This window comes from Solanum lycopersicum, chromosome 4 (assembly GCF_036512215.1).
Source record: "Solanum lycopersicum chromosome 4, SLM_r2.1".
Lineage (NCBI taxonomy): Eukaryota > Viridiplantae > Streptophyta > Magnoliopsida > Solanales > Solanaceae > Solanum > Solanum lycopersicum.
Genome location: NC_090803.1, coordinates 37,479,014 through 37,491,877, shown reverse-complemented (window position 1 = coordinate 37,491,877; position 12,864 = coordinate 37,479,014). Strand labels below are relative to the sequence as shown.

Genomic DNA, 12,864 nt, shown 5'->3' with positions numbered 1-12,864 from the left:
GAGAGTAAAACACCAAATGGAATGACAATACAGAAGTGCAGCACTGGCCGAATAACCCGTCGACGCTCTGTCGAAGGGACGACGGTTTGTCATGGGGTTTGTCGAGGTTCAATTAGAAGAATATTTTTAGCAAGTATAAAACAAAGGTTCTAACAGCGTTGACGGTTTTTTAGGATGAACCGTCGAAACGATTATGGTTTGTCATTAGGGTCCGTTGATGGACACATAGAATATTTTTATAGAAAATCACAAATATAGGTTCTAAGAACGTTGATGGTTGTGCTGGACGGATCGTCAAAGGGACGCCCGTCCGTCAATAGGGTCCGTAGACGGACACTTAGAATATTTTTTGCTACAAAATCAGTAAAAAGGGTTATAACAATGTCGATGGTTATGCAGGACAGACTGTTGAAGGGACGGTGGTCCGTCAATGGTCACTTAGAATAAGGAAGGGATTTTAGGGTTAATGGACCCCAACAATGGTCCGTTGAGGGTTCGATAGTCTATCGATGATGTCTCCTTCTTTCCTTCTGGGACGAATTATGAAGCCATCTTGTTTCCACCAATGTACGAATTCAGAGTATTCTTAGAGACCTTAAGTTTCTCTTACATTTAACCCAACATTTCATCATTCCTAGGGCATGAATTATAATAGTTTGACCATTTGATTCTGTAGTCTATAAAAATCCTAGGTCGAAAACACAACATGAAAACACAACACATTTTTAACAAAACACCTCGATCACTTTTCATATTCAGCGTTCTAATCGACTTAAGACTTAAGGTTTAAACTTTTAGCATGCAAATGGGTCCGAAATATGAAACCCACAAGTAAGACATCAAGTTAACATAAAAATTAATGGTTGTTAATCTAGGAGATCAAAAGAACATATCAAGAAATTGTAATGGAGGAAAAGGAGTATGCACACTTGTAATTGAACAGCATCAACAACAACCACAACACAAACCAGCAAGGAGATTGAAGAAGATGGAATATTTGGGAAGAGAATGGATTTTATGAAAGTGGGGGAAGTGTGTGAATCTTATGATTAAATGGGAGTTAATAGATGAGGAAGAGGAGAAAAATGGGAGAAAGTAGGGAGGTAAATGGTTATGCGGGTTTTGTGAAGGGCTGGGTAACTGAAACATACTTGTCCAGGGACCGTAAGTCTGTTGATGGTCCGTCGACAGTTCCCTAACATAGAAAACTTCAAACATACATGGGCTCGACGGACCTACCGACGGTCTGTCTATGGGACGACGGTCCGTCAATGTGTTCGTCGATGGGTGCACAAGAACAATTTTCTGCAGATTTCTGCTGATTTGGTCCTTGCACATTAATCACACATTAAGCTAATATTTTTGTGTTTTTTGGATACTCATTGGACACAGACCCTACTGTACGCTATAGCAAACACTTCTAAGGAAAAATGAAGGAACATTTATACGTGACATAAATAATAAAACAAAAAATAATGCAACTGTGCCTAGAAAATCATGAAAATCCTATATTTTGCTATAGGATACATATTGGGCTGCCTCCCAATAAACGCTTGATCTAACGTCGCAGCACGACGGAGGACTCCTTATTATTCAGATTTCATCAAGATGGTATGCCTCGGTCACTTCATTCGCCATTTCAGCAAGGCCTATATAGATTTTTATTCGCTATCCATTCACTTTTAACCTCACACCCTCCTTGTTCTTCAACTCAAACGCACCATGAGGGAATAGTTGGTGATAAAATAGGGACCAATCTATTTGGACTTTACTTTGCCCGAAAATAAGCACAACCTAGAATTGAACTAAAGAACCAAATCCCCAACCAAAAAATCACGCTTCTCAATCTTTTAGTAATGGTACTTCTTCATCTTTTCTTTATAGAGGGTTGAACTTTCATATTCCTTCAAGAGAAATTCATCAAGTTCATTCAACCCATAACCTCTGTTCCACAGCCTCATTTCAATCCATTTTCACCTTCTTCATTGCATAGATGACCTCATGCTCTAATTCAACCTTTAAGTGACAAGCCTTACCATATACAAGTTGGTATGGGGACATACCTATGGGAGTCTTATATAGTGTCTGGTAGGACAAAAGAGTATCATCAAGCTTCCTTTACCAATCCGTTCTATGAGCATTCAACGTTTTTGCCAAAATCTTCTTAATCTCCTTTTTTGGCACCTAAACTTGCCCACTTGTTTGAGGATGGTAAGGTGTGGCCATATTATGGAGAACCCATATTTTTTCAATAATCCCTTCAACATCTTGTTGAAAAAGTGGGATTTCCCATAATTGATTATATCCCTTAGGGTGTCAAATCTAGAAAAAATGTTCTGTTTCAAGAACGCGGTGACACTCTTCCCTTCATTATTCACAAGCACAATAGCTTCTACCCATTTTGACACATAATCGAATCCCACAAGAATGTATTTGATCCCACGAGAAGTCAAAAAAGGTCATATAAAGTCAATGTCCCGCACATCAAACAATTCGATCACAAGAATCGGATTTAAAGGGAGATATTGCTTTCTCGAAATGCCACCATCTCCTTTGCATCTGTCACATGCCTTGGCAAACTTTTGGGCATCTTGGTAGATGGTTTGCAAATAGTAGCTACATTGCAAGAACTTATGAGCAATCTGGGTACCACTTTGATGCCCGCCTAAAGGAAAAGAATGGCATGCCTCCAAAGCACTCAACATCTCATCTTCAGGACACAATGCCGAATAAGCCCATCAGCACAACTTCTAGAAGTAAGGCTCATCCCAAAAGAACTTTTTTACATCATGCATGAACTTATTCCTTTGATGAAAGGACAAATATGGTGGGCCGATATCACTACCTAGATAATTTGCAAAGTCTGTGAACTATGGAATCAGGTGTTGGGAGGAAGCTAGTACGTGCTCATCACGGAAAGTATCATCAATTTCAGCAACTTTTCCTTCAACTCAAAAAAATCCTTAAGACATGATTCATTAAAATGAAACTTACACTCTTTCTCAAGCAACTTGCAAAAAGAATGTGCAATCTTTAAAAAATCGATGATGAACCTCTGATAAAATCCTGCATGCCCAAGAAAATTTCTCACACATTTTAGAAATATGGGTGGGCAAAGTATCTCTATAACCTCAACTTTAGGTCGATCAACAGCCATACCCTTTTCAGAAATCCGATGACCCTATACAATACCTTCTTTTACCATGAAGTGACATTTTTTCCAATTTAGCACAAGGATTAATCTTCACATCTCTTAAGAACCCCGAACAAATGACTCAAACACCACTCAAAGAAGTCACCAACTAATGAAAAATCATCCATAAACACCTCAATAGTGTCGTCCACCATATCGGGGAATATCAATACATACACCTTTGAAACGTAGCCAGTGCATTATATAACCCAACTGTCATTCTCTTGAATTAGAAGGTTCCATAAGGACAAGTAAAAGTGGTTTTCTCTTGTTCTTTTGTTGCAATAGAAATATGATTACAACCTGAATAACAATCAAGAAATCAGTACCACCCCTTTCCTGCAGTCTATCCAACATCTAATCCATGAAGGTCATAGGAAAATGGTTCTTCTGGGTCCATGCATTTAATTTCTTATAATCCATACACAGCCTCCATCCCGTCACCGTCTAATCAGGAGAAGCGCATTATTCTAATTGGGTACCAAAGTCATTCCCCTTATCTTAGGTACACACTAAACAATGCATACCCAACTACTATCGACAAATGGATATATCACACCATCATCCAACCACTTGATAATTTCCTTCTTCACCAACTCTTCCATAAGTGGATTTAAATATCTCTGGTTCTCAATAAATTTCTTATGATCGGACATGAGTTGGATTTTATGTGAACAAATCAATTGAGGGATCCAAATAATATCCGCAATAGTCCACCTAATATATCTTTTGAACCTTTTTAACACCTCCACAGAACTCTCATTTTGTTGCACATTCAAATATGATGCAATAATTATAAGCAAAGTGTCTTCTTTTCCAAGAATACATACCTCAGATGAGGTGGTAGAGGCTTAAGTTCTATTTTTGGAGCCTCCTCCATATATGTTTTTGATGGTGGAGACTCGCGATGCTTCATATCGAACATCAACTTCTTTGTTTTAACAGAACATCACCTAGATCAAGTGTTGAGGCCAATGACCCATACTCTTTAATGCAATCACTATAAAACTTATTGATCATTGCCGCTAGTGCTTCTACCCCCAGATGCTCTTCTATTCATACCCTTGCTGACTTTTAAAACTTGTAAGATATGACATATACCGATTGGTTCTCACAACTCTTTTTTATAAACCTACAAATGTTAAGAGTAACCTCTTTATTATTAACTGAAATTTCATTTACCCTTTGTCCATATCAACCAAGTCTCTACCCATAACAAGGAATGGCGTCCCATGAATATTAGGAACCTCAAAATAAACCTCACATTCAAGAATAACATAATTGGCTTGAATATGAATGACTCCCCCTTTACTAAAACATCGTGGAGTATCCAGATAGGCCTCTTAATCAACGATCGGCCATCAGTAGTAACATCAAAGTGGGCTTTGGGTCACCCAAACTCAACTTCTTGTAAATTGAGGGAGTACTCAAATTTATTGTTGCCCCGAGATCACATAATTCTTTTGCAAAGTGTAATAACCCGATTGTACATGCAATAGTGAAGGAACCCGGATATTATTTCTTTTGCACTACAGACCTGGTAACAATAGCACTACAATACTGCATTCTATCATCATCCTCAAAACTAATCAATCTTTTCTTAGTGAACATATCATTCATGAACATTGCATAACCAGGCATTTGTGACTGTCATACAATGTCCATCATTTTTTAAGATTTTGGACAGTATTTCTAGGAAGAGTGCTCGGTTTGCATGGGTTCATAGTCTAAGACAATTGGGCTATTCGCAACTCAAGATGCATGATCCAGATTGCATGTGCATCAACTTTTTGGCCAATACACGCTATGTCACTCCTCAACACATTAGTGTTCTCATCACTAGCATCAAACCTCGTCATCATTTTCTGCAGCATATCCTCAACTCGCGCCATACTACCTCAACTATTCCTAGCAGTTACTTTACGATTTAGAGGTGGAACATAGGGCCCACTCCTATCATTTATTTTACCATTGTTACCCCTATTGAAGTTGTTATCGCGGTTGTAATTCCTATATTGGACATAATGACCCTCTAAGTTGTAATTACCATAGTTCTGACCTTTATTTCCTTGACTTTGGTTCCAATTCTCCTGATTAGAGCCTTGGGCGTTTTGTCAAATCCCCCGTCTTCTCATTTACCTCATAAGAGTCCTCCTCATAGTACTACTCATCAGTTGGCAATGGTGGTTTACACAACTAGTTTAGTGCATTACCCTTTTCTTCCCCACAGTGATGTGTTTGAACACCAACCCAAGCTCAGTTCTCATTTGAGTCATTTCGTCACGAGTCTCATCTGTGGATGGGTTGTGTACAAATTGCACTGCAAAAGTGTTTCTCCTAGTATACAACTTCGTAGTGCTCCAAGCTTTATTATTTCGTGAGATTTTCTCTACCTTCTTAGTGATCTCATCATAAGGATACTCCCCATAAGAAACACACGCTATCATATCCAGTGAAGCTTTATTGTTATCAAATAATCCTCGATAGAAGTAGTCTTTCAGTGACTCATCATCGATGCGGTGAATGGGGACACATTACAAGAACGAGGTGAAACTATCCCAAATACTAATGATTGATTCTTCCGGTAGTACCACAAAAGTGTTGATTGTATCTGTGTGGTTTAACTTCTTAGAAACTAGGTAGTAATATGCTAAGAACACATCCCTCAATTGATTCCAAGTATAGATTGAGTTATAGGGGAGCTCAGTAAAATATATAGCAGCCTCTCCCAACAGTGAGTGAGGGAACACTCTTAACCCAATGACGTCCATGTTCAAATCAGTCCTCCCCACACAACTCTTACAACTCGACCTAATTTTGGTGATTTAAGCATGCGGGTCCTCAGAAGATAGTCCCGGAAACAAACCTCTAGTTGGTATAATTTGCATTAGACTACTAGTTACCACTAAATTATGACCCTTTTGTAGAAAGGTAGGACAAGTTTCCCATTAGAGTCAGCTTTGTTAACATTTCCTTTATAGTACTCTTGAGGGCATGGTGTAGGAGGTTGCCTCATCGGATAATTTTTGCCAAGGTTATCAACACTCAGTCGATTATGAGCATCAACCGTCGTGGGAAATTGACGGTTGATGTCATCATCGATATAAAGAGAATTATTTGAATATTCATTCTGCAAAGTGTGCGTCTTAGTTCTTGATCAAGTGGAAGTTAAGGGTTCTCCTCGACTCCGTGTAGTTGGCATACACTAAAGCTAGACCTGCGAGAGACAAAAACAAAGAGAAAAAGTAAAATTAGGAAAGTGTTGACCAAACATCGGTAATGTGCTTAAAATTAATCTTAACTCTATTTTCCCTGGAAACGGCACAAAAATTTGATGCACTCAAATTTACTTCTCCAAAAAAGTATAAGCGTCGTATCAAGTAAATAATCCAACTATGAGGTTGGGGTCGATCCTACGAGGAAAATGATTTAGACATAATTTTAAACTACAATTAAATATATTTAATCAAGTCCTTTCAGAAAATAGGTCATAAAAGAGGGGGTTCTAAATAACAAAAAGAATTAAATATTTCTAAGTAAACAAGTGGCAAGTATGAATATTTGAGATTTATCAAGTGATGAGAGTAACTAGGGCATAAGTGTTTCCCACAGGTTTAAAACGTGGTTATTCTAGCTATAGCAATCCTTTCTTAGTATCTTGCATGGAAATTGGTAGTTATGTATCCCAAATTTCTTGGCCCAACAACTAGGGAATCGCCACGATAACAATCTATACCCTATACGAGATCGGCATCATTGACGTCAAAGAGGTCGTACACAAGCCTACATAAGTCATACTTACTTCTTCTCGGTTAATTTTTCGCGGAAAATTTGAAATTTTTGTTTTCTTATTTTATGCGAAACATATCATTCATTCATATGCAATGAAACATTGGAATCATTGACATGACATCAAGACATTCCAAAAATGATGGCTCAACATATGGGACCTCTATTAGGGATCCATATTTAGCGAACACAGAGTATGCGTCATTCATTCATACGTACTTCACTTCATATTCATAAGGTAGTGTAAACACCAGCTATACCTAGAATGTAGTTTAGGATTTTCATCGAGTTTGCTGTGCAATGATCAATGAAGTTTCTCTCGTTAACTAATAAAAGATAATAATAGTTTTTGATATGAGAAGTAGAATGAACTTATTTGTAGCTTGGTTATTTCTTCTATTGAGTAAGTAAAATAAGGTTTCAAAGTTAATAGATGAGTTATGTGCAATAATTTGATGAGGAAAAGTTGAGGCATCGAGAAGAGTTCATAAATAAGATGGTTAAGTCATAGGGAATGATTCCATGCAGCAAAGGAGTAATATCAAGTGATATTCTTCCTAATATAAGAACAAAGGAGAAGTGAACCTACATAAAGAAGGAATGTGCGTATAATAGTTTGAATTCTCAGAAATTTAGAGCTAGACCTTCACATTCACAAGGTCGTAAGGCACCAGGGGGTAATAAGACTCGTTCAAGTGACAAGTGTGGTAGAAGACAATCAAGGGTTTTTCGTGATGGCTCCACTTATAGCTTCAAGTGTTTCAAGAATTGTCATATTATAAGAGAGTAGCATAAAAATAGGCAGAGAAATGGTAAAGAGGAAAATAGAGCACATTTTTCTTTAGTTGATTCACAAAATAGATATGTATCTGAATAACCTATTTCTGGGACTAAGAGATAAGGAAACTCTCATTATGCTATCATTATTCTCAGAGAGAAATAGGATACACAACATGTTATTAGTGGTATGATCCAAGTAATTAGTTTTATGTTTATCGTGACCAACATCTTGAGCCCTACTGTTTATACAACATGTTTGTGAGTTTATGCTAGCAGAGAGAGTCTATCATGATTGTTGCGTTTAAGTCAATCACAAGAGTACAATGGTTGATCTTATTTAGTTAGACATGGTAGAGATGATTTCATTCTAGGTATGGACTGTCTTCGTGCCTATTATGCATCAATAGGTTTCAAAACTTTGAGTGGGAAAGCAGTTCAGGAGTGCCTAAGATTTGTTTAATTTCGTACCTTATGGAACGAAGTTCTAAGGGTCGTGTGTATCACTTAGTCCATGTTAATGAATCTAATGTGTAGATACCTAGCATTCAGTAAGTTTTAGTAGTAAAAGAGTTTCCAGAAGTCTTTCTAGATGATTTTCTCGAAGTCTCTCATAAGAGAGATATAGACTTTGGTATAGACATTCTTCCAAATTCTTGTCCTATATTTATTCCACCATATAGAATGGCACTAGCAGAGTTGAAAGCTCTTAAGGAGTACTTAAAAGACCTCCTAAAGAAAGGTTTTATTGTATAAAATATCTCACTTTGGGGCGCTCTAGTCTTATTTGTGAGGAATAAAGATGATTCCCTTAGGATGTGTATAGATTATCGTCCGTTGAACAAGGTTACCATAAAGAATAAGTATCCTCTTCCAAGAATGGATGATTTACACTATCAACATTTTCGTGCCACATATTTTTCAAAATTAAACATCAATTCTTTCTACCATCAGTTAAGAGTGATGGAATGTGATATTCCAAAGAAAACTTTTAGAACCCTATATGGTAATTAGAATTTTTCTTCATGTCCTTTGGTTTAGATAATTCACCACCAACTCTCATGGACCTTAGAGTTTAAATATTTTTTAGTTATTTTTGGTATTCTTTATATTGATGACATACTAATCTATTAAAGGAATGAAGAATATCACACAAGTTATCTCATAATAGTTCTCCAGAAATTTAACGAATGAGAGTTTTATGCCAAGTTCTTTTAATGTGAATTTTTCCTTGAATATGTAACATTCATAGACCACATTGTACTGGGAGAGGGAATTATAGTTGATAATAAGAAAATTGAAGTAGTGCAGAATTGGACAAGAATCACATCTCCTAATGATATTAGGAGTTTCTTATGATTGACTGGCTACTATAGAATGTTTGTTGAGGGGTTCTCATCCATTTTGTCTTCTTTGACCAAATATTCTTCAAAGATATTTAAGTTACAATGGTCTGAAACTTGTAAAAAAAAGATTATAGCAATTGTAAAAGAAGTTGACTACAACCCAATTTTAACTTTCGCGAAAGGTACTTAAGGATTTGGGGTGTAAAGTGATGCAACAAGAGTTGGTTTGGGTTGTTTGTTAATTAAGAATGATAATGTTATAGATTATTCTTCTAAATAATAGAAAGTTCATGAGAAGAACTACCCAGCCCATAACTTAGAACTGGATGTTGTAGTATTAGCCATAAAGATGTGTAGTCATTTTCTTTATGGTGTTGATGAGGATGTGTTCAGCCATTAAAAGAGACTTCACTTTCTGTTTAGTTAGAAAAAGTTGAGTCTCAAACAAAGAGAGTGACCATAGTTACTCAAAGATTATGACATAAGTATTATTTACCATTTAGGTAAGATTAATGTTGTTGTTGATGCCCTCAACAGGTTGTATATGGGTAGTACAACCTATTTTAAGGAACGTAAGAAAGAGTTAGCACAAGAGGTGTATAGACTTTCTCGAGTAGGAGTTTTTTAATGGATTCCACAAAAAGAGGAATAGTGTTGACCAATGGGGATGAATCATCATTAGTGTCAGAGGTAAAAGGAGAGAAAGACCTAGACTCTATCTCACTTTAATCAAAGGCAGATGTTAATAAGAAAAAAGTGATGGTTTTTGAACAAGGGGGAGATATTGTTTTAGGTAACGAGGTAGATTCTGTGATGATTTCAAGGGTAACTGTGATGATCACCTATATCACATTTTGTTTCTTACAACAACAATTAACGTTATAGCATACAAATGGATCCTTCTAATGCCCTTCAGGGAAGAATTGAACACTTCTTTTGGACGGTTAGAAGTTGGTAAAGAAGGGTTGATAGTACCAGAGTTAATGCATCATTATATGGAGAAAATGAAAGTCTTTAAAGAGATTAGAAACAACAAAGAGTCGTCAGAATTCCTACAATTATGTTGTGAGAATAAAATTATTGTTTTAAGTCATTACTAAAAAATTTTGTTTAGCGACAGATATTATAGACAAATTGTACTTCATCACTAAATAATGTTGGATTCGCAGCGGAATATTTAGTTTTTTTCAAAAATGCAAATAAATTTAAAAGATATCATATAGCGATAGATTGGTGAAATAATATTTTTATAGTCGTTAAAAATTAGTGCTAATTTTTGGGGCCATAATTTTGCTACAAATTTTGCAACAAAATTGGGGTGAAAATTTTGATTAAGATTCGGCGACGAAATTTGTGACGGAAAAGACTTGGTAGATTTATGAATATATTTTCATTAAATTTCAATTATATAGCAATATAAAATACTTTACTAGAATTTAATCTAAATAATTTTTTTATAGTGACGGATATTAAAATCTGTCACTTAGGCTGTTGCAAGTTTTTTCAACACTGTGTTCGACCAGGGACAATTTTATTAATTTTTTTGGTCTTAATGTGAGTCACATCAAAAAAAAAATAAAACCTATCTCTTTAAAAAAATCTTTCTAAAAAATAACTTTTTCTTAAAAAAATTATCTCTTTCGAAGCTTTTGTCTCAACGAAGATGTTCTGTCTTCTTACGCAACCCCACTATCAGCATTCGCTCCAAAAGCGCTACAATTAAATCCTTCTCTACACCCGTTCCTTAACTTTAACCCAAGATGAACTCAAGAAACTCGCATCTGATAGGGACATTTAGTTTGTAAATTGTTGAATGGTCCTTGGTATAGAAACTGGCTCAACAACATCTTCTGTTTTAGCTAAATTGGGTGTCATCTGGCAAACTTATGAACATTGTATGAGTTCCCACTTCAAAGTATACTGAAGAACAAGCTTCGTCACTTAACATCCCATTATCTACTCTTGATGACCACCACATATTGATCTAGATATTCATGCTGTTGATGAGGTCGACCCGAATCTCAACATATTCGAGGTCAAAGAGGAGCTCTTTTATGAGAGAAGATTGTGGATGCGGCGTATGATAATATCTTTATTGTGGTCGATGATTCGAAGCTTGTTTCAGGTCTTTCTGGATCAAGGTTGGGTATGTTGATTGAGGTGGTCCAGTTTTGTAGGATGTAAAATTTTTTAGGTTACAGGAATTATTTAAGGAAGAGGGTGTTGATGCAAATTTGACATTGGATGGTAATGGGAAGCCATATGTGGCTTATTACTCGAATTATATTATTGATTTATATATCAGAACTCCTATTAGGGATTATGCTGCGCCTGGTAAAGATATCGCGTCTTTCAAAGGAGTGGTGGATCATGGATTGTTCTTGGATATTCCCACTGTCATTATCATTGCTGGGAAGGAAGGAGTCAGTGTCAAGTGCAAATGAAACATTGATCAATTTTACCTCCCAACTGGTGAGGTCTGAACATCTTTCACTTTTATATTGAGTGGAATTTTTTGGCTTCATTGTTGTTTAGAGGAAATAGGAGTTTATTGTTGTAATTCAATACGTTTGGCCCTTTTCTAGAGATGTTTAGCAATAATACACCCATATGAATGTAATTTGTATATTAGAATTGAAAAGAAATGTCTTATTGGTGATTTCTATTTGTTTCTTCTATTCTAACTAATTTACTTATTTGTGGCCTAGAATATGTCTATATAATCACTTGGGAAATTCTATTTTGCTCTAGAATTTAATATTTCATAGAGATAAATGCATTCAGCATCAGCAACAATGTGTTACTATGAAAGTTCCCTTTTTTATTTTTCTTGTTTCTTTACAGAACTCTTTCAAAATACTGAATGCATAAAAGATCTTGAAACACGTGTAGTATTGAATATTCACAAAGAGAATTTAGCGGTGAAAAACGTGTTTTACATGTCATATTTTGAAGTTGCATTATTATATTCAGTAAACTGTGAGACCAGTACATATTTGTGTATGCTTTGGGGAGAAACTTTTTGTCCAATGAAAATTTTAAGTATGCTTATAATATTATCGGCTTAAGCAGTTAGGCGAGGTACCCAGCTATAGACCACTGATTTACAAGTTCAGCTATAGAGAAGTTGTAATGTACACCCTTTTTTGTGATTTAGCGGGTTGCTCGGTTTGGGGTTTATTATTGTGGGATATATACTATTTAGGTGCTCCAATGTACAAGTTAAATAGGTATTTTGCTCTAGTTTAGATATTGTTTGTTCCCTAACTTTGTTTAGGAGTAACATCCTACAAAAAGTCGTTGTGCTCAACGATGTTTCATGTCTTTCTCTCCTTCCAACACCAAAATATTTTGGCCAAGATGTAGTTCTCTAACTATTGATTCTGTCTCCTTCATCTATGAGTAAATAGCAATATATTCTGAGGAATTCAAGTGTCGATTGGTTTGGTGAGCTAATCTTCATTTTAGTTTGTTATTTTCCTTTTTACGGACTTCATCTCATAAATTTGCCTTTGATTTTCCTTTCATTTTAAGGCATACCATCTAGTGTGTGAAACTTTAAGAATGACATGGACATGCAGTAAGTGTTCTATTTCTCCTTCCTATGTCCGATGCCATCATTCGTACATTCCTTTTGTCAAAACTTGTAAAAGATTTTAAATTGAAGTCTAAAAGGGATATTGATTCTTCATCCATTAATTTTTTAGTTCATACTATGACATAGAAGCTTGATAACAAATTAGAAAGTGACTAGAAGTA

General features: G+C 35.9%; 1 pseudogene; it reads left to right on the top strand.

Annotated features, from left to right (window-relative positions):
* Positions 1 to 10,849: 10,849 nt before the first annotated feature.
* On the top strand, positions 10,850 to 12,636 carry LOC101268566 (probable ribose-5-phosphate isomerase 3, chloroplastic; annotated as a pseudogene).
* The last annotated feature ends 228 nt before the right edge of the window (positions 12,637 to 12,864 follow it).